Below are 20,742 nucleotides of genomic sequence, written 5' to 3' on the forward strand. Positions count from 1 at the left end.
GTCAAGAATCGATAAGGCAGACAACAATATGCCATTCAGTAGCAAAGTTTTATTGAGTCTGCACGCAGCTCGTGACTACGATACAGACTAAGGAAAAAGCATTTAACATACATATTTATAGTATAGATTAGGAAGTTGAGAAAAGGGAGGGGGAGAGGGTGTGCGTGCCACACCGACGTCTGAAGAGATACATTGTTCAGGTCGCTGTGACCCATAGATCAGAGTGCTGGCGCCTGAGAGGACACATTATCCGGGTCGAGACGTTACTAGCAGGTTAAGATAGGCTGTAAGTACGTCAGGTGCACTCCCAATGCAGCTGTAATTTATGCTAGGAAAAACAATAGTGTTTCATGGAAAGAGAAGAGCAATTTAACATATGCCGTTCAGGCAGTTGCAAGGCCAACACATGATTATAGTTAGCACACACTATCACCAGGCTAAGCATGATTACAATGAATGAGTGGATTTTAAATGAGTCTATTATGAATCAACATAAAATTATAATGTGGTTATAATATAATTTTCCATAACACTTCCCCCTTTTATTCTTAATAAATCATTTAAACTTGATTATGAAACATTTCTCTAAGGCCCTCAAATTGGCCATCTTTCTTAGAATTGGACGTCTCTAAGAAAAGGGCTGCAGCTTGTACTTGTATGGATTTTGAGACACAGCGTCCTAACAAGGAGAAAAAACATGGGCCTAGAATCAAAATGGTCAATATCAACATTACAATTGGAGCTACCAGCGACCACAATCTGAGTACCTCATGCCCTAATAGGGCTGACAACCAATCCCACCATCCCCCTTGCATAGTGTCCGGAGGAATCACTGCTTTACGCATGTGGCTCATGTAGTCTGTGATGTTTGTACTGAAATCGGGAAGATAAAAACAGCATGAAGTATTTATCATTTTACAGACCCCCCCTTGGTGTGCTGTGAGTAAATCCAACACCATACGATGCTGTACCACGGCCGCTCGTATGGCCTGTTGTTCTTGTCTCAGAGCTCCTACAGCCTCAGCGATGTCATTCACTGTTACCATGAGTTCGCATGCCAGTCCATTGATCTTCATTAGAGTCGCTGCTGTTCCGATCCCGGGTAAAAGTGACCATCCGATGGTACCTGTGAGTGTGGTGAATGGCTCCATCAGGCGGTACTGGCCGTAGTGTGTCTGTTGAAGTGACCTTTTCATCCTTGTGTGAGAAGCTTGAGGTTGTTCGGCGTTGTGTAGGCTGAAAACCGTGGACCTGGGAAGAACAGCCCCAGCATAGCAGCAGCCGGTCCAGTTCCTAGGGAGCTGTCTATAGGCCTTATCCCCACAGATCCATAACACATTTTTGGTGCCCTGAGGTTTAGTCATTGTGCAGTCATATTTAGTGATGTTCCCCTTGCATTTGAGGTCTCCATCTTGGCAAGTCCAATGCCTGAGGCAGGTCCCTCAGTCTCCCATTGGACAGTGACAGTTGCATATGTTTGTGCTGTTGCCATCCGGAAGCAGTAGATGAGCAGAAACACAGTCACACCCCACCCCGGTGTTCTTGACAGTCCCCAAGTGCCCATAGTGGCCGGCATTGCTGAAAACACCCTATAGCACACGTCCTGACCTAAGACGGGGTATGCTGTGTTTCGCTGTCCTCCACCGGTGGTGCCCTCTTGCAGTGCGTGTGATGTACCCACGTCGCTCGTCCTTCAATCTTCACAGCTGTGTGTGTGACCAGCAGCACGTGATGCGGTCCGTCCACCTTGGTAGGTTCCACCTCCTTCTCCGCAGGTCCTTCACGAGGATCCAGTGTCCTGGCTGGAAGTCATGCAGCGGACTCTCTGCTGGGCTCGGCAGCACTGCTTTCACCTGTGTGCACGAATGGGGTCCCGTTGTCACTTGAAACTCGGCTTGGCAGCCCCCATCTTGGGATGATTTCTCTCAGGAACGCCTTTGTGACTGCTGCACTATCCTGTTTTTTCTGTTGGAAAAGCCTCAGACCACATACTGAACATGCACAAAACCAGCAAGTATTTTTCCCCTTCAGCCGGAGTAAGTTCTACAAAATAAATTTGCCAGTGCTGAAATGGTCCAGTTGCTGGGGGGTGACTTGCAGGTGGGGCTCTTGTGAGTCCCTGGCTACGAGTTGTGTTTTGTGCACACACTAAACATTTTGAACAAAACTTTTGGGTGAGTGTAGTGATGCCTGATGCATACCAATGTTTTGTTATGCTATCAACTAACTATTCCCCCTTTGGACATGTGGCTACGCCCATGTACAATTTCAACTAGGCCCCTCATGTATGCTCTGGGCAAGCAGGGGCAATTTGTTTGTGTGTGTGTACAAACAGAATTTAGTTTGCTGCATGCAGCTTTTCTCCATTGCTTAATTTCTGTTGCAGTAGCCATGGACTGAATTTCAGTGATGCTTGCAGGCTGTGTAGTGTGAGGTAGCTGTGAAGCTTGTACGGCGGCTGTAGTGGCTGTGTGTTTGATTTTGCTCCCTGAGCTGGTTAGGAAGTTTCTGTGCTTCCAAATATTCCTGAAGTCATACAGAATGCCCCAAGAGTACCTGCTGTCGCAAAAATTGTTTACTCTTTTGCCTTCGGGTAATTTGCATGCTTCAGTCAGAGCTACAAGTTCTGCAGCTTAAGCAGAGTATGATGGGGGCAGTGGCTGTGTTTTGAGCACTTCTGTCTCTGAAACCACAGCATATGCTACTCTGTTAGTACCTGTGTTGTCTCTGCGAGCAGAGCCATCCACAAAAGCTCCATTTCCGCATTCTGTAATGGTTCCTCTTTGAGGTCAATGCGGGGGCTACATGTATGTTGTAGTGGAGCATCGCTTTACAGTGATGTTTGGCATGTCTAAGAGTGTGGTGTGATACCTCAACCACCTTTGTGCAGATAGGTGGGACACCTTCTGGTCCTGCAGGATGCGGTGAACCGCGTGTGTGACCATCACTGTCAGTGGAGCATAAGCAACAATGTCCCTGGATGCTGTAATTGCCTTTTCTGCTGCAGCTACTGCTCTGAGACACATTGGTAAACCCTGTGCTACAGTGTCTAACTTGCCTGAGAAATACGCCACTGGGCGTTGTTTATCACCATGTGTTTGAGTGAGCACAGATGTCATGTATTTGTCCTTAGCATCTACCATTTGAGTGAATGGTTTTGTTGGATCAGGGATTCCCAGAGCAGGCATTGTTTGTAAGGCCTTTTTTAACTCATTAAAAGTATGCTCTGCTTCTGGAGTCCACTTTAAGACTGAGCTGCTGCTTCCCTTATTGGGAGTAATGTCTCTCAGAGGGCCCTCTTTTTCTGCATAAGAAAGGATAAATGTTCTGCAGTATGAACACATTCCCAAGAAGGAGAGCAGCTGCTTCTTTGTTTTGGGTTTGGGGAGAGAGACTATGGCCTGTGTGTGATCAGCTGACAAGGCCTGAGTGCCTCGGGAAACTATGTGACCCAGGAATGTAACTTCCTGTTTGCAATATTGCAATTTGTTTTGCTGGCCTTGTGCCCCTCATTGGCTAAATGGGTGAGGAGTGCCAGGGTGCCTGCTTGACACAATTTCCACGTGGGGGGTGCTAACGAGCAGGTCATGCACGTACTGAACTAGTCACCTGCTCAGGTAGGATCGAGGAACTCAAACTTTGATGCAAGGCTGAGTTGTAAATGGTGGGTGATTCACAGTACCCTTGACAAAGCCTTGTAAAGGTATACGTCTGACCTTCGAATGAAAATGCGGTCTGGGTGGACCGGTATGCTGAAAAAAACATTTGCCAGGTCAACTACTGAAAACCACCCATGATCGCTTGGTATCTGAGAGAGTATGGTGTGTGGGTTGGGTACTTCCGGCGCTCGTGGATGTACAGCTGCATTTACAGCTTGTAAATCCTGCACAAATCTCCACTCATCTCTGCCTGGTTTCTTAACTGGGAAGATTGGAGTTCGCACAGGAGAGGAGGGGTATGGAATAATTACTCCAGTTTCTTTCAAAGACTGAAACACGGGCCTAATGCCCTCCAAAGCCTCCTTTTTTAAAGGATACTGATGTTGTTTGGGCCTGTAATCTGACTTTGGCACAATACGGACTGGTTCACAGTTCTTAACCAACCCCACATCATGTTTCCCACACGTCCAGAGTGTGGGAGGCACAGATGACAGCTCCTCCTCCTCGGTTGGGGTGAGCGCAACACAGGTGAAGAGCTCATTCTGTGTGAGCAGCTCCACAGTTCGGTTCACCAGCAGCTCGTAAGCATGCTTTGTTTTCCACGCATTAGCAGTGGGGCTAAAGAAAACTAGGGTTTTCGGTGGGTTGCCAGTCTGACAGTCGACTGAGCCATACAGCCCATGGCCCCACCTCCTCCCACTGCATTGTGTCCTCCGACCTCCCCAACGCAATGTGAGGAGTCGAATCCGACACATCAAACAACTCACTCTGTACTTCACACAACTGAACCAGGGCAGCAGCCCACCGATCACTCCACACGAGTGCACACACATTCAGCATTTCTCTGTCTACTCTAGAAAACTCAGTTTCATAGTCAAAATCAGGTCCATCAGAAACATGGGCCATACAATATAAATCATCCGGCTTTTTCCAAAGCAAATGGGTTGAGACTGTGCTTTTCACCTCTCTGAGGAAGCGTTTCATTGTTTCTCCTGTGCTGTCCAAAACACTGCCACTCATAGGCATACCCCGGTGTACCTGGGTCATACTGAATCATCTGAGGTTCCCCGAAAGAAATAGAGAGCCCCTTTGGGGTGCTCTGGAGTGTGCAATTCAATTTGCACATCAAATCTCGTGCCATGAGGTTGACTGGACAGACAGGTGAAACAATGAAACAATGTTCAAACACGTAAGTTTCTACTTTGCATTGGAGGGGACTGGACACCCTTTCTGTCACCGTATTACCCCCTTCACCTATAATAGTTACAGTTTTGTTAGGTTGAAGTGGACACACAATCTTTTTGTATTACTGAGTGGGCTGCCCCACTATCTACCAAAAAACGTCAATTTCTTCCCATTTATTACTATTTCAATTTGTGGCAAAGGTGTGGGGTTTTTTGCTGAGTTGCTGAGCTAACGAATAGTATGGATTTTTCACTTCCCTGTTTGGTGCGTCTCCGTCTGCGTCCTCGCCGTCCCGCCGCACGTCATTTGCTGCCCGCTCCTTCCAGTGTCAGCTGGTGCTGTACAGGTATCCAAGCTTACGGTCGTCTTAGCTCCATAGCTGTGGGTCGGCAGGATCTCACAAAGTTCTGTAACTCTTGGCTGAAATATTCTCCCCCACTGCATCTGGGTGGGGGAGACTGGAAGCTGCCTCTGCAATATCAGCTTCAGTCCAGTGTCTGTGTACCATAATCACTCCTTTTGCTCCAGCCACCTCAACCATAGGGAACTGTCCAGCTGGTGGAGTTGGAGGTGGGGGAGGCCAGTATTCGCCCTGTGGAATCGCTGGCATTGCAAATACCGGTCCTGGTGGTGGATCGCTGCGGGGGGGGGGGGGGATGGGGGGGGGTGCGGTAGGCCCGTCTTCTGCTGCCGAAAGCGGGTATGTCCACTCACTGGTTTCCTGAGGCCTGTTCCACTCACCCTCGTTCTTCCTCAGTCAGGCCTTGGTCCTGTTCACGGGTCAGTGGAGTATACGGTCCCTCTGAAGTGTTTCCAACTGGTTTAGATGCCAGTTTGGTTTAGAGGGCCTGTGTGGTCCTATCTAGCACCCCCTTAAAGTTCTGTAGTTGGTCTTGCAATTGGGCTTGTAGTGGCGGCTGATGCGGTGCGTCTTCAGCTGGGTATGGAGGGGGTTCTGCTGCGGGTGTCGATGCTTGCACTCCAGCCGCTTGGTTGATCTGCTGGTCGGGCCGTTGGTTGAGCCGTTTGCTGAGCCACTGGTTGTTTCTTCTCTACTTCTCTACTTCTCCCAGCCAGAAATTCAGCATGCTCAGCATTCCCACACTGTGATTTGACCAATAATCTAAAGCTTTTTTATCTGTTGTATTTGGCTTATTGCCCAGTCTAGTTTTGAGCTTCTGCAAATATTTCTTCTGATATTTAACACTTGTTATCATTATGAGGAAAACCAAAATATTTAATCCAGAAGGGCACATACTGTGTGACATCCTCCCCATAATCTTTTCGCATTTGAAAAAAAAAATGCTGCTTCTTTTTATTATATTATATATTGTATATGTATATATATAAATTAAATTAAAAAAAATAAAAACTTACTATGATGGGATCCCATTTTGCTCTCTCAATGCACTGTACCTTCTGCAATTTAGTCCCAAAAAGTTTTACTGTGAGTTTTTTGCCTCAATTTCTCACTACGTCCCCACCACCTGGACCCGGGTCACTAATCACTATCGATATGTCTAAAGATAGAGGTCTTAAAACCCATCCGTCTAATAATAGAGGACTAAACCGCAGCAGTCTACTGCGCCTATTTCACAGTACGTCGTGAAATATACACTAAGGTGGTGGCCGACCAAAGCAAAAACTTTTTGGAGTATATTGTTATACTCACTGAATGATCCAATTCAGGTTCTGAAGGGTCACCACTGGATGAGGCAGGCCTTGCAGGCGGAGGGATGATCGGTCGCACTCACCCCCACGGTACTTCCCCTTGTTCTGTGGGTCTTCCTCGTTTGGGTCCAGTTCGTTTCTCCGGAGGGCGTCCCCGGTGTGCGCACAGATGCTCTCCCTCCGCTGCAAGGCCGTGCTCATCCTGTTCGTGACGCCAAGTTTGTCGTGGAATTCTGTCAAGAATCGATAAGGCAGACAAGAATATGCATTGAGTAGCAAAGTTTTATTGAGTCTGCACACAGCTCGTGACCACGATACAGACTGAGGAAAAAGCATTTAACATACATATTTATAGTATAGATTAGGAAGTTGAGAAAAGGGAGGGGGAGAGGGTGTGCGTGCCACACCGACGTCTGAAGAGATACATTGTTCAGGTCGCTGTGACCCATAGATCAGAGTGCTGGCGCCTGAGAGGACACATTGTCCGGGTCGAGAGGTTACTAGCAGGTTAAGATAGGCTGTAAGTACGTCAGGTGCACTCCCAATGCAGCTGTAATCTATGCTAGGAAAAACAATAGTGTTTCATGGAAAGAGAAGAGCAATTTAACATATGCCGTTCAGGCAGTTGCAAGGCCAACACATGATTATAGTTAGCACACACTATCACCAGACTAAGCATGATTACAATGAATGAGTGGATTTTAAATGAGTCTATTATGAATCAACATAAAATTATAATGTGGTTATAATATAATTTTCCATAACACTCGTCAAAGCGGTCAAAGGGGCTGCCACGGAGCCAAAATTCCTCACGAACCTTCGGAAGAGGTTGGCAAAACCCAGAAAGCGCTGGACAAGGCGCAGAGAGGTTGGCCTGGGCCAGTTTTCCACGGCCTTGATTTTGGCCGGGTCCATGCGCAGGGTGTTGTGGGACACAACAAAGCCCAAAAAGGAGATTGACTGCGCATGGAACTGTGATTTCTCCAGTTTGATGAACAGGTGGTTCTCCAGGAGCGAATGAGAATGAGAATGTCATCCAAATAGACTAACACGTACCTGTCCAAAGCCTCCCGGAGGACCTCGTTAATATACCGTTGGAAGACGGCGGGCGCATTCATCAAACCGGATTACATGACGAGGTTCTCATAATGCCCAGAGGGGTGATGAACGCCCGTCTTCCACTCATCACCCTCTTTGACCCTGACCAGGTTGTAGGCACTGCACAGGTCCAGCTTGGTGAAGATGGAGGCCTGCTGCAGTGCCTCAAAGGCTGAGGTCATGAGGGGTAATGGGTACCGGTCTTTTATCGTTATTTTATTGAGGCCTCTGTAGTCTATACAGGGCCTCAAGCCCCCATCCTTCTTCCCCACGAAGAAGAAGCCGCCCCCAGCCGGGGAAGTGGATGGCCGGATAAACCCTAAGGCCAAGGCCTCCTGGACGTAGTCCTCCATTGCCTGACGCTCTGGTGCTGACAAAGAAAACAGCCTACCCCTAGGGGGGTAGTGCCGGGGAGGAGGTCGATGGCGATGTCAAAGGGTCTGTGGGGGGGCAGCAGCTGGGCCTGCCATTTACTAAACACCTCCCGAAGGTCCCAGTACTCCTTTGGGACTCGTGAGGAGTCAAAACCTTCGGGATTGGTGTCAGTACCCACAGTAACCCTAGGGGTCTTGAGGCATGAGGACCGACAAACTGGCCCCCATGCCAAGACAGACCGGGATAGCCAGTCCACGTGGGGGTTATGACGCTGGAGCCAAGGGAAACCCAGCACCAACTGCAAGTCAGGAGCGCTGATAATGAAGAACACTATCTGCTCGGTGTGAGGACCAACTCGCAGCGTGAGAGGGTGGGTTTGGTGGGACACCACCCCAGGCTCCAGTGACCAACCGTCTATGGCCGCTATGGGCATGGGCTCCCTCAAGGGGACCAGTGGCAGGGCCAACTTTCTGGCGAGGCCGGCATCTAGAAAGTTCCCTGCTACTCCAGAGTCCAAAAAGGCAGGCAGGCCGACCTCAACCAACCCAGACACTAGCGTGGCATTGAGGAACACCCCCTGGGCCCGAGGGAGAAGCGGCAAGTCCGTCAGTGGTCTCCCCTCACCTGACGGACGTTGGCATTTCCCCAAGAGTTCTGGGCAAGCAGCACGGAGGTGCCCAGAGATCCCGCAGTAGAGGCATCTGCCTTCGCGCATGCTCCTGCCATGGCAGGCTAGTGTGTCCCAGCCGCATGGTTAAGGCCCTACTGCTGGGAGGCCCCCGAAGAGAGCCTGAGACAGCAGGTGGGCCCTGAGGAGCTCGGGGGGCTCTGGCACCCCGCGCCCTACGCCTCTCCTTGAGGCAGTTATCCACTCTTTGGGGCAGCTCAATGAGCCGATCAAGGGAGGTGGGGGGGGGGGGGGGGGGTCACGGTAGGACAGCTCATCCTTGAGCTCCTCACTGAGACCATAGTGGAAGGTTGAAACAAGAGCACTGGCATTCCATCCACTTTCCGCCGATAGCGTGTGGAATTCAATGGCATAATCAGCCACCGACCTTTCTCCCTGACGTAGGTGCAGGAGACGGGACCCTGCCTCTTCTGCACGGAGCGGAAGGTCGAAGGTTTGCGACAGCGCATCCGCAAACCGGGCCACAGAGGCACATACATGGGGTTGATGCTCCCACACCGGGGTGGCCCAGGCTAATACCCTACCGGTGAGGAGAGAGATGATGTATGCCACCTTAGCACGCTCAGATGGAAAGTGGGATGGTTGCAGCTCGAAAGCCAGTGAGCATTGAAGGAGGAACCCTCTACATCCTCCTGGTCCACCAGCATAGCTGCTCTGGGGCTGGTAGAGGGGGCTCAGCACAAGAAACCACGGCTGCTTGGGCAGCAGTAGCCTCCTCCTGGGGAGGTTCAGGAGTGTGCTGGCTAGTGTGTTGAGTTACTAGATTTGTCAGACCCTGCAGCTGAGAAATAATCTGCTGCAGGGCCTGCTCATGCCTCCCCACCCCCTGACTTGCTAGAGTGACTTTTACCTGTTCTAGATTGAATGTCTCTGCTGGGTCCATGTCTTGGCTGGATCTTTCTGTAATGTGGTGCTCACTTACAGCGGGGTTTGAACCCAGGCTGCCGTGTTGGCGGGTTGGCGCGCTACTGAGTGAGCTACCACGATCACGTGACCAACGGGCCCTCGAACCCAGGCCACCGCGTCGTGAGACTGACGCTCTGCCGCTTCACCAAAGCGGCAGTTATGAAAGCTGGCAACAAATGAAACTTAAAAAGGGGTGGGTTTAATAAACAAAGAGACGTCGTGTCTTACGCGAAACAAAAGGCTGGAAACAAACAAACAAACAAAGGACGCCAGGGGAGAGCTGGCTACCTCTTTAACACTAGAGGAAAATACAACTAAGGGCAAAAAGGATCTCCCAAAAGAAACCAGAAAACTGAAGTTACAGGGAAGACAGACACTCCTGCCTTCCTCTGTAAAACTAGTGTATGTGTGCAAACACACACACATACACACACACACACACACACACACACGCACACACACACAGCACAGACACAGGGAGACAGACTCGGGAGAGACACATGGGGAGTGACACACACTCAGCCTTCAACTCGAGAACTACACAGGCACACAGACACACACAACCAGAGTCAAAAGATCCAGCACTGGGGCAACTGGATCTGTATGCCTATATAGCCTACTGCCCAGGTGTAGGGAATTGGGCTCAATCGCTGGCTGGGGTGACTCGGGGCCTTGCCCTAGAGCCACCCCTTACAGCTTTACTCAGAACTAATGTCAGATTTATAGCTAACATTACACATATAGTTAGCAAAATAATGTTCTTCAACCTGATTTTAATCAAAATCTCAAAATACTAATACTATACTAAGCACTGTGCTTTAATTGAAGAATAAGTAATCAGTTTTAACCTCTATCCTCCCATGTCTCCAGAACACCAGAACACCACTGCTGATTTTGCCATATTAGCCAGAAAGCAGTACAAGGCAGTGGGCTACACAACTGTGTGTTGAGCCAACTTTATCAAAAGATGCCCACAAGTTCAGCCACTGAACACTGCTTCTGAATTCCAATGCTTTTGTATTCCAGCATCTAAAGTCTTGTAAGGACACAGCTGCAGTATATCAAACCTACTAGCCAGAAACAGACAAACAGACTACTAGCCAGAAAATCCACATGCAGTTTGCACTTTTCAGACCTTGATTTGTAATTTGTAATTTGTTATTTTTAGCAAAAGAAAGAACACTACCTTTAAATAATAAGATATTTTGCAGTTTTGACTGCATTGTTTTTATTTCACCGCATTCATTAACTTTTTTTTTTAGGTCATGTAGTCAATAGGTTAACACTTATCTGTTACATAAAAGTTATAAAATCAGTTTTATCTGTTGAGCTGTAGCCTGTTTGAAACCAGTGCATGGGAAAAATGGAAAAAAAATGTTTTTTGCATGACAGTGACATATTTTGTGCTGGCATGTTTCATTAATTTAAGGTATTTTATTTATGCTTTGATCTTCCACAAAGACAAAAAAGCACAGTGGAGCATCTCCAGCAGAGCAAAGCAGGAAACTGTTGTAGTTCCTCATAACTGCTCTCATCTCAGAGAGATTCACACCAACACACAGATCAGCATTACAGCACTGAGAGCTTAAACACACTACTGATTCCATCTGATCATATTCACAATGAAGACAAACCTCCACATCATTTTCATTATGGCATCAGGTACTTACTATGAAGGTGTGCTTATTTTTATTTATTTTATTTTATTTTTTTTTGGGGGGGGGGGGCTTAAATGTAACTTTACATTTATTAAAATTTAAATGTAATTAAGTAAATTTACACTTTACACTTTTATATTTGTGAATTCTGCATTTCTTTCAGGTGTGTTTGCTGCTGATAAAATTGAACCAGATCAAGCGACTGATGTTTATAGAAAAGAGGGAGAATCAGTCACACTGAAATGCTCTTATGACTCAGGCAGTCAATATGTTCTGCTCTACTGGTACAGACAGTATCCTAACAGAGCTCTACAGTATTTACTGTATAGAGGTGCTCGATCATGGAGTAGTGAGCATCACACTGCAGAACATAGATTTAATTCGGTTGCATCCCAATCATCAACTGAGCTCACTGTTGGAGACGTAAGACTGGCAGATACAGCTCTCTACTACTGTGCTCTTCGAGTTGGAGCCCAGTGATACAAAGTCTCTGAGAAGCTCTACAAAAACTCATACACCTTCTGTTTGCTTTGAAAACAAGAAGATCAAAGTAATATTTAAACCACACTGTTTATCTGTGTTTCTGTGTTCATCTGTGTTACTCTGACATTATCATATGCAATAATGCAGGTTACAATGAGATCAGAAAGCATGCAGGGTGTAGCACCTGTTTCCCCAGTCTACATCTATTTTCTGTTATTATTGCAGTAATGCAGTTCACAACAAAAAAGTGGACTAAAGTTCATCATGATCCATTGGCTTCATCCCAATTGTGTATGCACTAATACCATAATGCAGGGGTGCACACACTTTTTCAGCATGCAGGCTATTTATCTAATGAATGTCAAAATCATCTACCTACTATAAAAATGCAAGACATATATTTATTTATAAATAAATATCTTAAACAGAGCTCTCAAATCATTGCAGGAATTTTCTATTGAGAGAAAATATTGCCCTTTCTAACATTACTTTCATGTGGTTTCAATTTGTTATCAAATGGTTCCCCTTAAACTCCTCTTCACCCCCCCCCCCCCCCCCCCAGTTCCCAAAGTATATAAGGTTCTCTCAAAATATCCCTAATCAGACTGGATTTGTTTTAGACTGGATTTGTTTTAGAATGGATTCTGTTTTTAGACTGGATTCTGTTTTAGACTGGAATTGACTAGACTGGATTAGTTCAGACTGGAATCGATCAGACTGGATTGGTTCAGACTGGATTGGTTTAGACTAGACATGGTCGGACTAGACTAGACTGACCGTGATCAACTAAGCTGTGCCCGTGTATGATTTTCTGTCTGCACGTGAATAAACTCCAACGCTAAAGATCCAGTCTCCTGACTCCTGAATCTGTCTCCTGTATGCCGGATTTCTAACACCCTCGACTAAGCCACTTGACGCCAGTGTGTAATAACAACTCAGAGTGGTCGCGGTCACCCTTCTCCAGATGCGTACGGAATAGCTGTTTTTGAAGAGATCTGGCATGAATAGAACAGGCGATATTCGTTGCCATATCCTTTATCTCGTTTTTAGCATTTTTGAGCATGATGCTTGTTGGTGTATTATGCAGTGGTAATTGAGGAAGTCCACAAAATCATCGTCATCTCTGCACTTGGCAATAAATCTATTCAAGCAACCAACCATCGCGGGAGCTTTGTCTGTGGTGATATACAGCAATTTGCACACTGGGAGCCGGGCAAGACTGGAATATGTCCTCTTCTCGCATATGTTCTCACATTGGCAGTACAGTTAACAGCTTCTCTTTTGCAGTCATATCGGTAAACACCATCCAAATAAAAATGCTGGGCTGTCACTTACATCTGTAGACTCATCTTCTTCTTAATAAGGTGAGGTGACTTACCCAGAATGGGCGCCTTCGTGGCCTTCCTTTTGCCTTTTTTGAGTAGTTTAGCTTTCTCACTATAGTAGCGACTTAGCTCGCTCGCACGGAGATGGTGCTCTGTATCCTGTGGCTGGAAGACGAAGGCATGTTCAAGTACAGCTCGGAGAGAGCTAGAGACCGCACCCCTTGCGATGGATTGAGGATTGATTTACCTGTTCCTTTTATTAAAGATGGCAGCCAGAGTTTTCTCAGCTGGGCAAGGCAGCTTGAGGTTCCAGTCATGGCAATTGCTGGGGGCGGCGGCGAGTATGACTGCGAGCTGGTGGCTCGCTTAGGCAAAGCTGCGTTTCTGTTATGGGACAGTCTTTCAGGGTATAGAAAAGAGGGGGCATGGTTTTTATTTGCTCTTTTCATCCCCACTGCAACTGTACCTGCGGCGAACTGGGATGCCAATCTGGGGAGAATCAGGAAACTCAACAAGCTCGTTCTCCAGATCACACGCCCCCACATAGAATCAGATACAGGCAGTATGCTCAATGACATGAGCCAGTGCACCCTTCACCATCTAAGACAGCAGAACGACGGAGCCCCAGCCCTGGATGGCGTCACAGCAACCTACCCACAGCATCACTCATCAGGGAAATGGGCTGTCAAGTCCCAGACATCAGCTCTGTCAGCGAGGGGCCATTTACCCCAGCTCACAGGCTGTAAATGGACAGGTGGGGGGGCTGGGTCACCAGGAAGATATTTAGGGACACAGGGAATAGGGAGTCCACGGTTCCCCATTCCCTGTGGAGCCTTGCTATTCTTTGGCATGGGAGCTCCTTGTGTGTTCTAAAAAATTATATGATGCTTTTTAGCAACAAAAAAATAATGGTACATTCAAAAAAGGATTTTCCAGTGCTGACTGCATTGTTTGTATTTTACCAATTGATTAATTACATTGTTGAAAATACATCTCTATCAACCATGTAGTCATATGTAGGTTACCTGTTACATAAATGTAATAAAATCAGTTTTATCTGTTGAGCTGTAGTCTGTTTAAAAACTAGTGCATGGAAAATATAAAAATGCAAAGTTGCATTGCATGACAATGACATATTTGGTGCTGGCTTGTTTGATTAATTCATTCATTTGACATGAATATTGTAGTTAAGGTCTGTGCTTGTGGATCTTGTATTTATGCTTTGATCTTCCACAAAGACAAAAAAGGACAGTGGAGCAGCTCCAGCAGAGCAGGAGTTTCCTGTCGTAGTTCCTCATAACTACTCTCACCTCAGAGAGACTCACACTAACACACAGATCAGCATTAGAGCACTGAGAGCTTAAACACACTACTGATTCCATATCATATCATATTCACAATCATATCATATTCACAATGAAGAAAAACTTCTCATCATTCTCATTATAGTATCAGGTACTCACTATGAAGATGTGCTTAAATATTTGGAAAAAAATTAACTTTAATTTTAAATATGTAAATTCCACTTTTCTTTCAGGTGTGTTTGCTGCGGATCAAGTTGTACCAGATCAGGAGACCTATTCTAGAAAAGAGGGAGAATCTGTTACACTGACATGCACTGACAGTCAGTATGTCTATCTCTAATGGTACAGATAGTATCCAAACAGAGCTCTACAGTATTTACTGTATAGAGGTGCTCGATCAAATAGTGGTGTTGATCACACTGCAGAACATAGATTTGAGTCGATGGCATTCCAGTCGTCAACTGAGCTCACTGTTAGAGAAGTAAAACTGTCAGATACAGCTCTCTACTGTGCTCTTCTATTTGGAGCCCAGTGATACAAAGAGAAGCTTTACAAAAACTTACACACCTTCTGTTTGCTTTGAAAACAAGATGATCAAAGTAACATTCAGACCACACTGCTTATCTGTGTTTCTGTTATTACACTGACTCTGACATTATCATATGCAATAATGCAGGTTACAATAAAACCAAAAAGCATGAATGATACAGCACCTTTTGCCCCAGTTTATGTCTGTTTTCTGTAATTACTGCAGTAATGCAGTTTACCTACACAAAAAGTGAATAAAGTGTAACATGATCTGCTGGACACACTAATACTATGATATATAAACTGTATACTAATAATTTATGCAGATTTGGCAGGTTAGTACAAAAACCATTAATGTACTATTCTGTTTTGTACTAACAGGAAGTGATGAGTTGCTTTGTCAACATATGTCACTGCATATGTAACTGTAGTTTCCCATACCCACGGGTTAATAGAATTTAGCAGGCATGTAACAGTTCTATCTCATTATAGATTATTTTTCTGTTCTAGTGGTTTCATTGCTATCATCAATTTATTATTCTTAATTTTATACTTATATTTGCTAATGATAATTTATTACTTATTATTATTAGTTATTAATTTATTATTGGTGTTGCACTTGTTTATGAAGTTATATCAGTCCACAGTACAAATATATGCTATTTTTGAGAATAACAATATTTGGGTCTTACACAGCTCTGTGCTCTGGCTCTCTGTTCTCCGGCTCAGTACTGTAAAACCGGCATTCGAGGCATCACTGTCTTCGTGTTTAACTTTCTTTTTCGCTTTCTTGCACTTTCTAGCACTTATTTTTTATATCTATTTAGTCATCTACTGTGTAATACACTTACTAATTGCATTTAGATTGTGTTTACAGACAATTCCCACAGGTATATCAAAAAACAAAACAAAAAGCGGAGTAGCAGTTTACCCCTACAATTAAGTTTATTTCAGTGCCCAGATCAACTGCAAGTGGTAAGTCCCTGCATGGCTGTTGCTGGGCTTTTTGAGTGTACGAAGTGTGAGTCCGCTAGTGATGATAGTCTTTGTACTAAATTAGCTCTTTGGTGGTTAAAGTAGACCAGTTAGAGGTGTGCATCATTACTAAAGGATAGAGAGCAAGAGTCACTGATAGCAGCCCCAGATGCCTTAGGGAGAGCTAGCCCCCCCCCCAACTTCGGCGTTAGAGCCCTCACAGCGGGGCGAATAGGTGACGTGTCTGCAACAAAGCCAGAAAGCTAAGGCTAATGCTAGCACTAAGGCCAAACCTAGGCCCACCGGAACACCACCATGATCTCCGGCAGTAGTAACTAAGAATAACATTCAAGAGGTGGTTAAACTGGACCAGACAATGTCCGATGCTATAATTTGTTCTGGCCCCATCCCAGTGAGGTCAAAGAGTCTTACAGCCAACTCACAGCGCTAAAACGCTGGATGTCCACGTAGTGTTTGGAAAATCACGTGGGCTTCATAGATAATTGGTTAAAGTTTGAGGGCAAGCCTGATTTTTTAGGTAGGGATGGCGTCCACCCCACACGGGAAGGTGCTGCCCTACTTTCGTGCAGCATAGTATATAGTCTGCTAGTTAGTCAGCAAGGTAGCGTAAAAGGCTGCTGACAATCCAGAGCTGGGACCAGGCCGCAGACAGACAGGCTAAACCGACCGTCTGCGAGCTGCTTTGAGGCGTCACCCAGGTTTTACCGTATTGAGACCAAACAGAGCTAGATAGATTAACAAACTGTCTAGTAAATACCCTTCGATCAACCTTAGACAACATGGCACAGCTTAAAAGTAAAATGACAAGCCAAAAAAGGCTAATGGTACAGTGATCAAACTTGTACCTTAAAACAAACAGTAGGGAAACAAGAGCGTAAATTGTGGACGACCAAGCTAGAGGTGTTCCACTCTGCGTGGAAGGACAGCTAGTACACGCTTTTATTACCTCAAGGCTAGATTACTGTAATGCACTACTGTCACGCTGTTCCAGCAGGAACCTCAATAAACTTTAGCTGGTTCAAAATGCTGCAGCCAGGTTCCTTACTAAAACTAGAAAATTTGACCATATCAGTCCAGTTCTATCAGCACTTCAAATCAAAATCAAATCAAATTTTATTTGTCACATACATAGTCATACACAGTATAACTTGCAGTGAAATGCTTTTTTGACAGTCTGCCCACATCAAGCTATACAATAAAAATCTACATTTAAACTTAACTAAACCTTAACTTAATGAAGTAAAGTGCAAAAGTGCAAAAGAAAAATAAAATAAAAATGAAGAAAATGAAAATAGAATAAGTTACATTTAAGTTAAAGAATAGAATATAAAAATATGAAAATATAGAAATATAAGCAAAAAAAAATACAGAATACAAATATACAAATATATATACAGAGATGAAATAGTGCATGTCTGTGTGTGTGTGTGTGTATATATATACATACATATACATATGTACATATTTATCTGTATGTGAGTGTATGTGTGTGTTAAAAAGAAATATTTTCATTGTTGTCCGTAGTGTGTTTTCCGTGAGCCATGGTTGTGTATTGTAGTGAGTGAGGGTCCAGTTTGTGTATGTAGATACTTTGATTTAGTGTCCTAAGTTCCTGTCCCCATTCAAGGCACGGATGGCTTGTGGAAAGAAGCTCCTCCTCATTCTCTCTGTGTTAGCCTTCAGGGTTCTTAAGCGTTTCCCCGAGGGCAACAGAGAGAACAGTCCATTGTTGGGATGACTGGGGTCCTTCACAATCTTCTTGGCCTTGGTCCAACACCACTTCTTGTAGATGGACTGCAGGTCAGGAAACTCCATCCTAGTGATTCGCTCTGCTGAACGTCTCACTCGTCGTAGCGCTTGCCTGTCCTGCTTGGTGCTGTTCCCAAACCAGACTGTGATGTTCCCCGTGAGGATGCTCTCGATGGTGCAGGAGTAGAAGGATCGTAGTACCTTGGAGGGCAGTCTGAAGTCCCTCAGTCGTCTCAGGTGGTATAGGCGCTGACGAGCCTTCTTCGTTATGGTGTTGATATGGCAACTCCATGACTCCCAGTTAAATCCTGTATTGATTACAAAATTCTTCTATTAATATATAAAGCCCTACATGGCCTCGCTCCTGAGTACCTGCGGGATCTTATTACATATTACAAACCATCAAGACTACTTAGATCTCAGGGTGCTGGCCTCTTACTCGTTCCCAAAATTCCGAAAACCTCAGCAGGGGGAAGAGCCTTTTCTTATAAAGCCCCCCAACTCTGGAATAACCTTCCAGATAATGGTCGGGACTCAGACACAGTCTCAATCTTTAAATCCAAGCTGAAAACTCATCTGTTTAGTTTAGCTTTTGGTAATTAATGTTTTTTAGATAAAGGTTGCAGGTCCAGGGGTTCGTGGACACAGGGAATTGTAGTACACTGAGATGCTGGAGCTGTCGTCTCGCTGCTTACACGCCATCACTCAGGTTTGTTGACGGTGGAGCAGATAGATGCAAGCGTTTTCAGGGTGCTCCCGTGTTACCTTCTAGTTCTGTCCTTTTAAATTAGGCTGTTATAGTCAGACCTGCCGGAGTCAGACAATCTGATACTGCCCAACATTCTCTGCTCTCCATAAAATTCCTCTCAGAACTAACCCTCTCTTTTTACCTTCTCCGAGTAAACTGCCACCCAGACCGACCTGCTGGAAGATTGCCCTCTGAGGTCCCCTCTACCTGCGTCAAACCAGTTGCCACCTACCGGTCCAACCAGCAGGTCCCCCACCCACCAATACCCATAGCAGACCAGCGGCTCACCCGCCTACCACTGCTACCTGTTTAGTCACCATGTTAAAACCATTTTTAACTATCTGTCATAGCTGGTTTGGTAATTTTTATCATTAATGTTTAAATAGCTCTGAGGGAGTTTTTCCTTGCCACTGTCGGCATTGGCTTGCTCACTGTGGGTCTTTGATCCATCATGTCTTACGTTATTTTCTTCTTTGTCTCTGTCTTTTATTAATCACTATTCATGTAAAGCTGCTTTGTGATGACAACAGTTGTAAAAAGCGCTATACAAATAAATCTGACTTGACTTGACTTGACACATGATGGAAATGTTAACAGACTCTGGTATCAGCAAAAACCTGGATCAGGACCAGGGTTTCTACTTTTGATTATTTAAGCATTGAACTCACGACTGTCCACCAAACACCAACAAAAAGAAAAAAAAGAGTGGAACTGGAGATATACTCTGCTACACTATCAGACTCTGCACACTGTGCCCTGTAGCCCACAGTGACAGGCTGTAATATATAAAAAAAAACTGCTTATAAAGTTGAGCCTTGCTATTCTTTGGCATGGGAGCTCCTTGCTAAAGAATAGAAAAACAGCAGGAAGATCACCAAAAGAAATATAAGACAATGAAACAAAGCCAATCACATTCACCATTTGTTGGACACAGGTAGACTTGGGCCACCGCCTTTAACCCTTTGTGCAGTAAACACACACACCCACACAATGATACATTGAGCACATGTGAGTGGAACAGAGGCTGGCCATTGCTGAGGGTGCAGAGAGCCCAACAGTGGCAGCTTAGCAAACCTGAGTATCAAACATTGGTATTTTATTTCACCTTTTTATCTTCCTCCTTCTGCAGTTCTCAGTCCTTTATGACTAGTTTCTGTTGAAGAGTAACCATCACCTTACACTAAGCTAAAGCTGTTGGGTAAATGGTTTTAAGAGAAAAGCTTCCAGAACAGGAGAAAAAAAACTTTTAGTTTTTGTGCCCTGAAATCAGAGAGAAGACAATTCCTGCAGTAATGTAAATAAATTCAGACTGTACACGAAAATCTTGTGAAGTAGGAGTGGGTGGAGCTAGAACTATTAAAAAACCTTACACATACCAACACAGATATAATACTGAGACCATTGTCTAATGCTGAAAGTCTGATCTCACACTTACAACAGTTACGCTGCTCTTCTCTGTTTTCATGTTTGTTTCCAGTATTGGTAAGTCAAAAACCTTTAAACAAAACCTTTAAGTCAAAAAAGTAGACTACCAATCTGTCGTCAAATACACCCAATTAAAGACTTACAGACTTTACAGTATTGTTGTGATGTCAGCTATTACAGTCATTATACAGAACACCATTAAAGAAACTGAACGTATAACTCCTCTGATCTCCTCTGCTGCAGTATCAGACTGCACTCTACAACCATGCCCTGCAGCCCACAGTGACAGGAAACCCAGCTACACTGTAGAAAAAGTGTTAATGAGCTCAGGCTTTGCTGAGTGATTAAGGACCTTGCTCAGTGACAGCTTAGCTGACCCAGGTATCAAGCCCACAATACTCTGATCAATAACCCAGGGCTCTAACCACTGTGCCAGCACTGCCTTTTTATAAATCAAGTGTTCTGCTTTTAAAACACATTATAACATTAGAATAACTGCACGCATACCCAATGGAAATAGATTTTTTTTTCTCCAAATTAATAATTACCTGGTCTGAAAAACACGGGTTTGGTTGCTGACTTCTAAGGACACTCTTGCTCCTGTGTAGATTCAAATCTTTCACAGCTCACTGAATTTCATTTAATGAAGGATTGATTAGATAAACTACACTCATATTTCTTCATTCTTCATTCTGATAAATTCATATAGCAGTTCTTTGCATAGTTAAAAGATTCTGTATGATGGAGAAGAGCTGGAGCGTACCACATACTGAATCAGATTCAAAAAGCTTGGTGGTAACAGCTAACCCTCACAAAATGCACTGCACACAATTGTTGCATTGCACACCACTGTTGAATTTGCCATTCTAGCCAGAAAGCAGTAGAAGACAGTAGTCTACACACCTGTATGTTGACCCAACATCCTCAAAAATAGCCCACAAGCA

This window comes from Salminus brasiliensis, chromosome 9 (genome assembly GCF_030463535.1).
Source record: "Salminus brasiliensis chromosome 9, fSalBra1.hap2, whole genome shotgun sequence".
Taxonomy (NCBI): domain Eukaryota; kingdom Metazoa; phylum Chordata; class Actinopteri; order Characiformes; family Bryconidae; genus Salminus; species Salminus brasiliensis.